The sequence below is a fragment of the Oncorhynchus nerka genome, linkage group LG12 (genome assembly GCF_034236695.1).
Source record: "Oncorhynchus nerka isolate Pitt River linkage group LG12, Oner_Uvic_2.0, whole genome shotgun sequence".
Lineage (NCBI taxonomy): Eukaryota > Metazoa > Chordata > Actinopteri > Salmoniformes > Salmonidae > Oncorhynchus > Oncorhynchus nerka.
The window spans coordinates 14,744,850-14,757,802 of record NC_088407.1 but is presented as its reverse complement, the minus strand read 5'-3'; the positions used below and the strand labels follow the sequence as shown (position 1 = coordinate 14,757,802).

At 47.7% G+C, this 12,953-nt stretch overlaps 1 protein-coding gene across 1 annotated transcript in view; it reads right to left on the bottom strand.

Moving 5' to 3' along the window:
• The window catches only part of LOC115122314 (diacylglycerol kinase delta-like), a 94,953-nt gene that overhangs the window by 42,861 nt on the left and 39,139 nt on the right, over nucleotides 1–12,953 (bottom strand). The gene's annotated exons all lie outside the window — the stretch shown is intronic.

The following is a 12,953-nucleotide window of genomic DNA, read 5'->3' as shown; positions in this document are numbered from 1 at the left end:
ACGAACTAGTGGGGATTAACAACTCATGTCCTGTTGTATATCAAGGGAGAAGACACAAGTCTGTGCTCTCAACATTCTCTAAAGGAACGTTGTTTGTCTCAACAGACCTTTTTACCGCTGAAAGTCAACACGTTCAAAAGTGAATACTGGAACAATATTTAGAACGTAGAACGTGGGGAATGGTCCGAGGTCTGTAGAACACAAATGTAATTTTGTTTGCTATTTTGTGATGTCATTAAAAATGTTCTAAAGGAAATGCTGTAACTTGGAAAGTCAACAAACTACAGAGCTGGAGGATCCACACTATGGAAGAGAAGGATGTGATTTGCTAAGAGAGGGATGTGATTTGTTAACTTCTTACGGCTGAAATCCCGCTAACGGGATCGACATGACAACAGCCAGCGGAAGTGCAGGGCGCCAAATTCAAACAACAGAAACCTCATAATTAAAATTCCTCAAACATACAAGTATTTTACACCATTTTAAAGATAAACTTGTTGTTAATCCCACCACAGTGTCCGATTTCAAAAATACTTTACAACGAAAGCACACCAAACTATTGTGTTAGGTCAGCAACTAGTCACAGAAAAACACAGCCATTTTTCCAGCCAAAGAGAGGAGTCACAAAAAGAAGAAATAGAGATAAAATTAATCACAAACCTTTGATGATCTTCATCAGATGACACTCATAGGACTTCATGTTACACAATAAATTATGTTTTGTTAGATAAAGTTCATATTTATATCAAAAATCCCAGTTTACATTGGCGCGTTGTTCAGTAATGTTTTGCTTCCAAAACATCCGGTGATTTTGCAGAGAGCCACATCAATTTACAGAAATACTCATCACAAATGTTGATGAAAATGTGTTATACATGGAATTATAGATCCACTTCTCCTTAATGCAATCGCTGTGTCAGATTTCAAAAAGACTTTACGGAAAAAGCAAACCATGCAATAATCTGAGTACGGCGCTCAGACACAAAAACAAGCCATACAGGTACCCGCCATGTTGTGGAGTCAACAGAAGTCAGAAATAGTATTATAAATATTCACTTACCTTTGATGATCTTCATCAGAATGCACTCCCAGGAATCCCAGTTCCACAATAAATGTTTGTTTTGTTCGATAAAGTCCATAATTTATGTCCAAATACCTCCTTTTTGTTCGCGTGTTTAGTTCACAAATCCAAATTCATGAGGCGCGAGCACTAGGTCCAGACGGAGCACTAGGTCCAGACAGAGCACTAGGTCCAGACGGAGCACTAGGTCCAGACGGAGCACTAGGTCCAGACGGAGCACTAGGTCCAGACGGAGCACTAGGTCCAGACGGAGCACTAGGTCCAGACGGAAAAAAAAGTCAAAAAGTTTTGTTACAGTTAGTAGAAACATGTCAAATGATGTATAGCATCTTTAGGATGTTTTTAACATACATCTTCAATAATGTTTCAACCGGAGAATTCGTTTGTCTTTAGAAATGCAATGGAACGCAGCTAACTCTCACGGGCGCGCGAGACTTGAGCTCATGGCACTCTGCCAGACCTTTGGTTGAAACAGCTCTCATTCTCTCCTCCTTCACAGTAGAAGCCTCAAACAAGGTTCTAAAAACTGTTGACATCTGGTGGAAGCCGTACGAAGTGCAATCGGACCAAATTTAAACTATCTTGGATAGGCAAAGTGTTGAAAAACTACAAACCTCAGATTTCCCACTTCCTGGTTGGATTTTTTCTCAGGTTTTTGCCTGCCATATGATTTCTGTTATACTCACAGACATCATTCAAACAGTTTTAGAAACTGCAGTGTTTTCTATCCACATCTACTAATAGTATGCATATCTTAGCTTCTGGGCAGGCAGTTTACTCTGGGCACCTTATTCATCCAAGCTACTCAATACTGCCCCCCAGCCATAACAAGTTAATTGAGGGATGTGATTTGAGAAGTGACAAGAGATAATTGTTTTCCATAACTTTGGACAGTGAGTAATCAAATCAAATCAAATGTATTTATATAGCCCTTCGTACATCAGCTGATATCTCAAAGTGCTGTACAGAAACCCAGCCTAAAACCCCAAACAGCAAACAATGTAGGTGTAGAAGCACGGTGGCTAGGAAAAACTCCCTAGAAAGGCCAAATCAACGCCCTGTAGTGAGGCCAGGGAGCATGTCAGCCAGCCGGAACCACCCCTTTCCAGCAAAAAGGTATAAATGATGGGCTAAGAAATTAACACACTGAACCAGAAAAAGCGTGAAGCGGCAGCTACACATTTAAAATGGTTTCAACTTTGAATCTCAACACGAGGTAGAGACGATAAACTCACCTTCAGGACAATCACTGGTACGGCTGATTGGCTGTTCTACTTAAAGTATCTTCGAAGGAAATTTAAGTTTGATCATCCTGTTACTCAGCTCAAACCATCACATTACGCTACTCTCCTCACCCCACTGGGAAACCGTCGATAAGGCTGGCTAGCCTGTCTTCAAAGAAGCATCTTCAAGAGACGAATGGAAGTAACATCAACTCTGTAGTTGTGTTCAGGACTACACGACAAGTCACCGGATACCGGAACAACTACGACGAACAATAACAACAATAGTAGACTTGTTGGAACCATTTTGGACCAATCAGAGCCTTACAAATGCATGCTGCGAAAAGGCCCAACAACCTTAAACAAAAGCTGCCCCGTTCTCGGAGAGAACCCAGCCATTTCACGTAAATACATTAATGATTTCTTGGTTAAAGCGGGCGGCGGTTCGTGTGCAAAGTACAAGGTTACTGTAGGTAAGAGTATTTTCTGAACATGGTAATGGTAGGTGTCTCTGTCCCTCTCTCTCCATCTCTTCTTTAACAAGCAGCCATGTTGTTGTCATTCCATTTGGGATCTGTTGTCAGTATATTACGTCTCCAGTCATTAACAGAGTGTGTGTTCATCCCGCGTTCCCATTTAATTACTTCATGAATAAAAAATAAAAAAATAATGTAGTACCGAATCATAAGTAAGGCTCAGGTTACGACTGTTCAGAATGGTGATATGATACGAGGTTATGATTAATAAGTTGACTGTTTATAGATGTGATAGGTAAAGACCTTTTAGAGTTTAATTCAGGAGATGGTAACTCTTTAAAGAACTGCTCGTGGTGCCCCCAAATCCTAATGAGTTAATGGTCACATGATTAATGTAATCGGGTAACAATTAAACATAGTCAGTTAATTATATAGATACCAGTCTTCAGATTAATGTTAATTAATGTAAGTCAAGTCACAACAGTCCACCAAGAACAAGAGAGAGAGAGAGAGTATAAGATACAGAAGGCAGAACAGGAAGTGACATGCTGCCCTGTGTGTCAACGCAACCCTTAAATCTGGACAGAGGGAAACGAGACACACAGACAGGTGGGAATCACTAATGCTGAACACACAAACTGACAGCGTTGGCAGCGCAACTGTGTGTGTGTGTGAGTGTGTTTGTGTGCGACTTCCCTGGTGCACAAGGTGAAAATGGACCCATATGTTTCACAGCACTGCTCACACCTTCAGTGTTTGTATGTGCGTACGTGTGTGTGTGTGTTCAAAGCTGGGCACTGAGAGACTCTGCTGGGTACAAAGGGTAGGTACGTCAGACACACACACACACACACACACACACACGCACACGCACACACACACACATTTGAAGTCGGAAGTTTAAATACACCTTAGCCAAATAAACTGAGTTTATTAAATGTTTCTCAATTCCTGACCTTTAATCCTAGTAAAAATTCCCTGTCTTAGGTCAGTTAGGATCACCACTTTATTTTAAGAATGTGAAATGTCAGAATAATAGTAGAGAGAATGATTTATTTCAGCTTTTATTTCTTTCATCACATCCCCAGTGGGTCAGACGTTTAAATACACTCAATTAGTATTTGGTAGCATTGCCTTTAAATTGATTAACTTGGGTCAAACGTTTTGGGTAGCCTTCCACAAGCTTCCCACAATAATTTGGGTGAATTTTGGCCCATTCCTCCGACAGAGCTGCAGTGACTGAGTAAGGTTGTAGGCCTCCTTGCTCGCACAAGCTTTTTCAGTTCTGCCCACAAACATTCTATAGGATTGAGGTTAGGGCTTTGGGATGGCCACTCCAATACCTTGACTTTGTTGTCCTTAAGCCATTTTTGCCACAACTTTGGAAGTACGCTTGGGGTCATTGTCCATTTGGTAGACCCATTTGCGACCAAGCTTTGACTTCCTGATTGATGTCTTGAGATGTTGCTTCAATATATCCACATAATTTTACACCCTCATGATGCCATCTATTTTGTGAAGTGCACCAGACCCTCCTGCAACAAAGCACCCCCAAAACATGATGTTCTTCGGCTTGCAAGCCTCCCCCTTTTTCCTCCAAACATAACAATGGTCATTATGGCCAAAAAGTTATATTTTTGTTTCATCAGACCAGAGGACATTTCTCCAAAAAGTACAATCTTTGTCTCCATGTGCAGTTGCAAACCGTAGTCTGGCTTTTTTATGGCGGTTTTGGAGCAGTGGCTTCTTCCTTGCTGAGCGGCCTTTCAGGTTATGTCGATATAGGACTTGTTTTACTGTGGATATAGATACTTTTGTACCCGTTTCCTCCAGCATCTTCACAAGGTCCTTTGCTGCTGTTCTGGGATTGATTTACACTTTTCACACCAAAGTACGTTCATCTCTAGGAGACAGAACGTGTCTCCTTCCAGAGCGGTATGACGGCTGCATGGTCCCATGATGTTTATACTTGCGTACTATTATCTGTACAGATGAACGTGGTACTTTCATGCATTTGGAAATTGCTCCCAAGGATGAACCAGACTTGTGGAGGTCTAGAATTTTTTTCTGAGATTTTGGCTGATTTCTTCTGATTTTCCCATGATGTCAAGCAAAGAGGCACTGAGTTTGAAGGTAGGCCTTGAAATACATCCACAGGTTCACCTCCAACTGACTCAGGCTCTTTGACATCATTTATCAGAAGCTTCTAAAGCCATGCCATCATTTTCTGGAACTTCCCAAGCTATTTAAAGGCACAGTCAACTTAGTGTATGTAAACTTCTGACCCACTGGAATTGTGATACAGTGAATTATACGTGAAATAATCTGTCTGTAAACAATTGCTGGAAAGATTCCTTGTGTCATGCACAAAGTAGATGTCCTAAAGGACTTGCCAAACTATAGTTTGTTAACAAGAAATGTGTGGAGTGGTTGAAAATGAGTTTTAATGACTCAACCTAAGTGTATGTAAACTAGTTTTAATGACTCCAACCTAAGTGCATGTAAACTAGTTTTAATGACTCCAACCTAAGTGCATGTAAACTAGTTTTAATGACTCCAACCTAAGTGCATGTAAACTAGTTTTAATGGCTCCAACCTAAGTGTATGTAAACTAGTTTTAATGACTCCAACCTAAGTGTATGTAAACTAGTTTTAATGACTCCAACATAAGTGTATATAAACTAGTTTTAATGGCTCCAACCTAAGTGTATGTAAACTAGTTTTAATGGCTCCAACCTAAGTGTATGTAAACTAGTTTTAATGACTCCAACCTAAGTGTATGTAAACTAGTTTTAATTTTCATTTCCGACTTCAACTGAATACGCTCATCCTCTCACTCATAAAAAGCACTTGCCAGTTGAACCTGGCCCCCTTTGCATAGCAGACACACACACACAAACACACGGATTGCCGTCATTATGACTCAGAGCTAGGTAGTGTCTCAATGCATGGCTAGCTGCCGCACTTGCAATGATGACAGGACACATTCACTCTCACTCTCACTCTCAACATGAAGTATAATTATCTTCCTCTCCTGCCACACTCCTCTCTTCCTCTCCTGCCACACTCCTCTCTTCCTCTCCTGCCACACTCCTCTCTTCCTCTCCTGCCACACTCCCTCTTCCTCTCCTGCCACACTCCCCTCTTCCTCTCCTGCCACACTCCTCTCTTCCTCTCCTGCCACACTCCTCTCTTCCTCTCCTGCCATACTCCTCTCTTCCTCTCCTGCCACACTCCTCTCTTCCTCTCCTCCCACACTCCTCTCTTCCTCTCCTTCCACACTCCTCTCTTCCTCTCCTTCCACACGCCTCTCTTCCTCTCCTTCCACACGCCTCTCTTCCTTTCCTTCCACACGCCTCTCTTCCTCTCCTGCCACACTCCTCTCTTCCTCTCCTGCCACACTCCTCTCTTCCTCTCCTTCCACACTCCTCTCTTCCTCTCCTTCCACACGCCTCTCTTCCTCTCCTTCCCTCCGCCTCTCTTCCTCTCCTTCCACACGCCTCTCTTCCTCTCCTGCCACACTCCTCTCTTCCTCTCCTGCCACACTCCTCTCTTCCTCTCCTGCCACACTCCTCTCTTCCTCTCCTGCCACACTCCTCTCTTCCTCTCCTGCCACACTCCTCTCTTCCTCTCCTCTCTCTGTCTAAATCCAGAGAGGTGATACTCTTTCTCAATGCAGAATAGTTAAACTAGATAAACATGTCTTGTCTTGTTTTTGAGGTGAGGCACTTTCGGCAAGAAAACACTTCCTCTTAGGTCAGAAGGAGAGGTGAGGTGAGGCACAGAACACTTCCTCTTAGGTCAGAAGGAGAGGTGAGGTGAGGCACAGAACACTTCCTCTTAGGTCAGAAGGAGAGGTGAGGTGAGGCACTCAGAAAACAAAACACTTCCTCTTAGGTCAGGAGAGGTGAGGTGAGGCACAGAACACTGCTACAGAACAGAACACTTCATCTTAGGTAAGGAGGTGAGGTGAGGTGAGGCACAGAACACTTCCTCTTAGGTCAGGAGAGGAGAGGTGAGGCACAGAACACTGCTACAGAACAAAAAACTTCCTCTTAGGTAAGGAGAGGTGAGGCACAAAACAGAACACTTCCCCCTTTCCACCTCTTCCTTCTCTCTCCTTTGGTCTGGTCTCACTTGGTATTGGTCTCACTCTCTCTCTCTCTCTCTCTCTTTATTGCCTCTTTCCCTTCCCCCTCCTTCCTGTCTCTCTCTCTCTCTGGAACAGTGATGAGGAGTGAGAGTAACGAGAGAGAATCACCTCTGGGACAACGGTAAATCTAATTCACTGCCCCATCACGGCACAAACAATCTAATCTAAGTGTGCGCAGACAAAGAGAGACAGAGTATATTAAAACTCATCCTGTGTGTGTACAGCTATAGAGATATCTAGTAGATAACAACAATATACTGTATGCCCTTTAGCAGATGCTTTCATCCAAAGCCACTTACATTTACATTACATTTAAGTCATTTAGCAGACGCTCTTATCCAGAGCGACTTACAAATGGGTGCTTTCACCTTATGACATCCAGTGGAACAGCCACTTTACAATAGTGCATCTAGGTCTTTTAAGGGGGGGTGAGAAGGATTACTTTATCCTATCCTAGGTATTCCTTAAAGTCATGTATACATCTGTGACCCCAGGAAAACCCAGGCAGAGTTATAACGAGAGAGAGAGAGAGAGAGAGAGCGAGAGAGCGAGAAAGACAGGCAGAGAAAGAGAGAGGACATGACAATAAAGAAATGCTGATACCTTGTGAAAAAGAGGACAGAAATACAGAAATACTGTGCTGAGATAAAGGGATGAGGGTCAAGGTTCCCCTACTAAATCACCTGAGCTGTGAGGGCATAGATAACAGCACCATGGAACACCTGCCTCAGCCAATCACGCTTATCTACTGTCGTCAAGGAAAGAGCCTGTCAAACGACGACATGTTGGTTTCTATGCTTTATGTTAGCAGCAGGAGAGAGATTCAACGACAACACACTGTAAATACACAATGTCAACCAATAAACATTCATAGCACCTTATAGATACAAAAAATGTATTAAGTGAAACAGAGTTATGCCATTGCTATGTTGAGGTTTAATTCACTCACACACACACACACACACACACACACACACACACACACACACACACACACACAAACACAAACAGACCTGCGTGTGGTAGCGCTGTGATTTCTCAGTGTAGCTGGTCTCCAGTTTGTCTGAGTGGCTGAGTTGATGATCACCCCCCTGTCCTCCCCCCTCAGAGAGGAACAGCTGGGGGGACAGACAACACACACCAGCAGGACAGAACCTTGGCATGATGGCTGGCTCTCTGTCTCTGTCTCTCTCTCTGTCACTTTTTCTCTCTCTCTCTGCCACTTTCTCGCTCTCTCTCTTCCACTTTCTCTTTCTCTCTCTCTCTCTCTGCCACTTTCTCTCTGCCACTTTCTGTCTCTCTCTCTGCCACTTTCTGTCTCTCTCTCTGCCACTTTCTGTCTCTCTCTCTGCCACTTTCTGTCTCTCTCTCTGCCACTTTCTGTCGCTCTCTTTGCCACTTTCTGTCTCTCTCTTTGCCACTTTCTGTCTCTCTCTTTGCCACTTTCTATCACTCTGTCTGCCACTTTCTGTCACTCTCTCTGCCACTCTCTGCCACTTTCTGTCACTCTCTGCCACTTTCTCTCTCTCGCTCTCTGCCACTTTCTCTCTCTCTCGCTCTCTGCCACTTTCTCTCTCTCTCGCTCTCTGCCACTTTCTCTCTCTCTCTCGCTCTCTGCCACTTTCTCTCTCTCGCTCTCTGCCACTTTCTCTCTCTCGCTCTCTGCCACTTTCTCTCTCTCTCGCTCTCTGCCACTTTCTCTCTCTCTCGCTCTCTGCCACTTTCTCTCTCTCTCGCTCTCTGCCACTTTCTCTCTCTCTATCGCTCTCTGCCACTTTCTCTCTCTGCCACTTTCTCTCTCTATCGCTCTCTGCCACTTTCTCTCTCTCTCGCTCTCTGCCACTTTCTCTCTCTCTCGCTCTCTGCCACTTTCTCTCTCTCTCTCTCTCTGCCACTTTCTCTCTCGCTCTCTGTGCCACTTTCTCACCCTGTCTCTGTCACTCTCTCTCAATCCTAAGAAAGACAATGAGGTTCTCCATCAAACGTCTCTCCCTTTTCTCTTGTACAGTTTCCATGAATCCCAGCTTTCTCCCTCTGGTAAGTGAACAGCCCAACGTTACGTATACCTTCTCTGTGTTGATCTAAACTGTTTCTACATACTTCCTCTTTCGCTCAGGGCCTGATCCTAAGCCACACCCACTCAGGTGTGTAAGAGGACACACCTTTTCCAGGAAGACATGCAGATCTGTCTGGCTCTCTCTCTGTCCGTCTCTCTACCCTCCCCCTTTCACTCTCTGTGTCACACACACACACACACCCCAGGTGTTTATTCAGGTGGGAGGGGAGACCAGAGCTTAAAATAGAACTGGTTGCCCCTGTTAGACTGGTTGAGCAGGAACACTCAGACAGCCTCATCCTGGTGATGACATCACTGTTGTGTCTGATCCACCAGTGACGACAGGTCTCATACAGAATAGGATGTGTGCCAGCCTAGTTCCACTTCGTGTGTGTGTGTACGTGTGTGTGGTGTATGGTGTGTGTACGTGTGTGTGTGGTGTATGGTGTGTGTGTACGTGTGTGTACGTGTGTGTACGTGTGTATGGTGTGTGTACGTGTGTGTGGTATGGTGTGTGTGTGCGGTATATGGTGTGTGTGTGCGGTATATGGTGTGTGTGTGCGGTATATGGTGTGTGTGTGCGGTGTATGGTGTGTGTGTGCGGTGTATGTGGTATATGGTGTGTGTGTGGTGTATGGTGTTTGTGTACGTGTGTGTGGTATATGGTGTGTGTGTGTGTGTGGTGTATGGTGTGTGTATACGTGTGTGTGTGGTGTGTGTGTACGTGTGTGTGTGGTGTATGGTGTGTGTGTACGTGTGTGTGTGGTGTGTGTGTACGTGTGTGTGTGGTGTATGGTGTGTGTATACGTGTGTGTGTGGTGTGTGTGTACGTGTGTGTGTGGTGTATGGTGTGTGTGTACAGTGTATGGTGTGTGTGTACGTGTGTGTGTGGTATATGGTGTGTGTGTACGTGTGTGTGTGGTGTATGGTGTGTGTGGTGTGTGTGTGCGGTGTATGGTGTGTGTGTACAGTGTACGTGTGTGTGTGGTGTATGGTGTGTGTGTACGTGTGTGTGTGTGGTGTATGGTGTGTGTGGTGTGTGTGTGCGGTGTATGGTGTGTGTGTACAGTGTATGGTGTGTGTGTACAGTGTATGGTGTGTGTGTACGTGTGTGTGTGGTGTATGGTGTGTGTGTTGGTGTGTGTGTGTGTGTGTACGGTGTATGGTGTGTGTGGTGTATGGTGTGTATACGTGTGTGTGGTGTGTGGTGTATGGTGTGTGTGTGGTGTATGGTGTGTGTGTGTGTGGTGTATGGTGTGTGTGTGTGTGTGTGGTGTATGTGTGTGTGTGTGTGTGTGGTGTATGGTGTGTGTGTGTGTGTGTGTGTGTGTGTGGTGTATGGTGTGTTGTATGGTGTGTGTGTGTGGTGTATGGTGTGTGTGTGGTGTATGGTGTGTGTGTGGTGTATGGTGTGTGTGTGTGTACGCATACGTACGTGTGTATGTGTAATAAGCTGTTTAAAATATAATGTCTCTCAATCGTTCCCGTCATTCTTTCTTTCCCTGTGGAAATTCACCTTTCTCTCCCCTCCTCCCCCCTCCATCTCTCCCCCCCCTCTCTCTCCCTCTCCCCCCTCCTCCATCTCTCTCCCTCCCTCTCTCCATCTCTCTCCCTCCATCTCTCTCCCTCTCCATCTCCATCTCCATCTCCCCCCCCCTCTCCATCTCTCTCCCTCCCCCTCTCCATCTCTCTCCCTCTCCCCTCTCCATCCCTCCTCCCTCTCCCTCTCCCTCTCCATCTCTCCATCTCTCCCCTCCATCTCTCTCCCCCCCCTCCATCCCCTCTCTCTCCATCTCTCTCCCTCCCTCCCCTCCATCTCTCTCCATCTCTCTCCCCCTCCATCTCTCTCCCTCCCCTTCTCTCCTCTCTCCCTCCCCTTCTCTCCCTCTCCCTCCCCTTCTCTCTCCCTCTCCCTCCCCTTCTCTCCCTCTCCCTCCCCTTCTCCTCTCCCTCATCCCTCCCCTTCTCTCTCTCCCTCTCCCTCCCCTTCTCTCTCCCTCTCCCTCCTCCTTCTCCATCTCTCTCCTCTCCCTCTCCCTTCTCATCCCTCCCCCTCTCCCTCCCCTTCTCCATCCCTCCCCCATCCCTCCCCCTTCTCCATCCCTCCCCTTCTCCATCCCTCCCTCCCATCTCTCTCCCCATCCCTCTCTCTCGCTCCCCTTCTCCATCCCTCTCTCTCCCCTTCTCCATCTCTCTCCATCCCTCCCCTTCTCCATCTCTCTCCATCCCTCCCCTTCTCCATCCCTCTCTCTCATCTCTCCCCTTCTCCATCCCTCTCCCTCCCCTTCTCCATCTCTCTCCCTCCCCTTCTCCATCTCTCCCTCCCCTTCTCCATCTCTCCCTCCCCTTCTCCATCTCTCCCCTCCCCTTCTCCATCCCTCTCCCCCCTCCCTCTCCCTCCCCTTCTTCATCTCTCCCTCCCCTTCTCCATCCCTCTCCCTCCCTTCTCCATCCCCTCTCCCTCCCCCCTTCTCCATCTCTCTCCCTCTCCCTTCTCCATCCTCTCTCCCTCCCTTCTCCATCTCTCTCCCCTCCCCTTCTCCATCCCTCTCTCCCTCCCCTTCTCCATCCCTCTCCCTCCCCTCCTCCATCCTTCTCCATCCCTCTCCCTCCCCTTCTCCATCCCTCTCCCTCCCCTTCTCCATCCCTCTCCCTCCCCTTCTCCATCCCTCTCCCTCCCCTTCTCCCCTTCTCCATCTCTCCATCCCCTTCTCCATCCCTCTCCCTCCCCTTCTCCATCCCTCTCCCTCCCCTTCTCCATCCCTCTCCCTCCCCTTCTCCATCCCTCTCCCTCCCCTTCCCTCCATCATCTCTCCCTCCCCTTCTCCATCTCTCTCCCTCCCCTTCTCCATCTCTCTCCCTCCCCTTCCCTCCCCTTCTCCATCTCTCCCTCCCCTTCTCCATCTCTCTCCCTCCCCTTCTCCATCTCCCTCCCCTTCTCCTCCTCCCCCCTTCTCCATCCCCCCCATCCCTCCCCTTCTCCATCTCTCCCTCCCCTCCTTCTCCATCCCTCTCCCTCCCCTTCTCCATCTCTCCCTCCCCTTCCCCTCCCCTTCTCCATCTCTCCTCCCTTCTCCATCCCTCTCCTTCTCCATCTCTCTCCTCCCCCTTCTCCATCCCTCTCCCTCCCCTTCTCCATCTCTCTCCCTCCCCTTCTCCATCTCTCTCCATCCCTCTCCTCCCTCCCCTTCTCCATCTCCATCCCATCTCCCTCCCCTTCTTCATCCCTCTCCCTCCCCTTCTTCATCTCCTCTCCCTCCCCTTCATCTCTCCCTCCCCTTCTTCATCTCTCTCCCTCCCCTTCTCCATCTCCCTCTCCCTCCCCTTCTCCATCCCTCTCCCTCCCCTTCTCCATCCCTCTCCCTCCCCTTCTCCATCCCTCTCCCTCTCCCTTCTCCATCCCTCCCCTTCTCCATCTCCTCTCCCTCCCCTTCTCCATCCCTCTCCCTCCCCATCCTCCCTCCCTCTCCCCCTTCTCCATCCCTCTCCCTCCCCTTCTCCATCTCTCTCCCTCCCTTCTCCATCCCTCCGTTCTCCATCCCTCTCCCTCCCCTTCTCCATCCCTCTCCCTCCCCATCCCTCTCCCTCCCCTTCTCCATCCCTCTCCCTCCCCCCTCCCTCCCCTTCCATCTCTCTCCTCCCCTTCTCCATCTCTCTCCCTCCCCTTCTCCATCTCCATCCCTCTCCCTCCCCTTCTCCATCCCTCTCCCTCCCCTTCTCCATTCTCCCTCCCTCCCTCCCCTTCATCCCTCTCCCTCCCCTTTCATCTCCCTCCCCTCTCCATCCCCTTCATCCCTCTCCCTCCCCATCTCTCCCTCCCCTTCTTCATCTCTCCCTCCCTCCCCTTCTCCATCCCTCCTCTCCTCCCCTTCTCCATCCCTCTCCCTCCCCTTCTCCATCCCTCTCCCTCCCCATCCCTCTCCCTCCCCTTCTCCATCCCTCTCCCTCCCCATCCCTCTCCCTC